Source organism: Myotis davidii, unplaced genomic scaffold, assembly GCF_000327345.1.
Source record: "Myotis davidii unplaced genomic scaffold, ASM32734v1 scaffold833, whole genome shotgun sequence".
Lineage (NCBI taxonomy): Eukaryota > Metazoa > Chordata > Mammalia > Chiroptera > Vespertilionidae > Myotis > Myotis davidii.
In genome coordinates this window covers 43,692-45,184 of record NW_006284849.1, presented here as the reverse complement: position 1 = coordinate 45,184, position 1,493 = coordinate 43,692, and positions in this window count along the sequence as shown.

The window sequence follows — 1,493 nt, the reverse complement described above, 5'->3', positions numbered from 1 at the left end:
GAGCAATATGCAAATTAACCACCAACAAAGATGGCAGTTAATTTGCATACATAGGTGTGAAGCGGAGAGGAAGACTGAAGGCAGCTCCAGCCAGAGTGAAGGCCTGGGACCTGGGTTCTGGAGGAAAACCGGTGCCGGCAGCCAGGGGAAGGGAAGGCTATTGCAGGAATCTTTTCATGCAACAGTCCTCTAGTATATAATAAAGAGGTACTATGCAAATAGACCCTCAATCCGCCAAGCCGTCATAAGATAGCTGCGCCCACATTGGAGACAGGGTTCCCATAACACAAGATGACTGCACCCACAGCAGAGGCGGGGTTCCCATAACGAGCCATAATGAGCTATCAGCAGGGACCTGAGGCTGTGTGGTGCCGGTCCAGGGCAGGGGACCTGAGGCTGCACCCCCCAGCCCGGTGGGGCTTGATGGGGGACCTCAGGCCACACCCCATGCTCAGCAGGGCTTGAAGGGGGACCTCAGGCCTCACCCTCTTCCCTGGTGCCGGGCTGGGGGACATCAGGTCATGCTCTCCACCCCAGCGCTGAGCCAGGGGACCTGAGGCTGCCTCCCCTGCCCAGGAGGGCTTGATGGGAGACCTAAGGCCACGCCTCCTGCCCCCACACAGGGCCATGGGACCTGAGGATGTGCCAGGGGACCTGAATCTGTGCCCCCCACCCAGAGAGGCTTGAAGGGGGACCTGAGGCTGCATCCCCTGCCCAGCGGGACTTGACAGGGGTGGGGAGGGCCAGGTTTGGATCTCACCCAATGGGGTTGGGGCCAGCTGGGTCTGGGTCTCCCGCAATTTCAAGGTGCACACAGGTGGACAGGGATTTGACTCAGGGTCCCGTGATGCACCCCAAACTCTGACAGGAGGAAGATTTTCATATACATTTTACTGATTTTCTTTCATCTCTGACACTTCTATTACAGAGAAAGGGCAAATAGCAATATTAATATATTTCTTCTAATTAATTCTCTTTTAAGGCACATGAATTTATGCACCAGGCCACTAGTTCTTATATAATATGTTTAAACGTAGGTCAAACCACACAAACTGTCCGCCCATGTTCACAAAATGCAATAGTTACTGACTAACTGACAAGACAGTTTGTGCCCAAAGCGGGTGGAGAAGGCAGTGACAGTGCTGAGCGCTGCCCTGCACTCGCCCTGGCTGCATCACTATGGAAATGACCTCTTCAGTCCGCCCAATGGCCTAGTTCTTTCCCCATTTTACAGATGAGGAAACCAAGGCTGAAAGGATATAAGAATTCTGGTTCCATAACCATCAAATATCACAGAACTGGACAGTGCTATTCATCAGGCATGGTGTCAGATTCCTCGCATCACCTTTCAACATCTCGTGGAGTCAATGCCAGAAGAATCACTGCAGTATGAAGGCAAAAGGTGGCCCAAGGAAGTACTGATGGGGTGATCATAATAATCTGGCCGGTCATGATAATCTGGCCAGTCAGTGTGTATATATAATAAATTGATT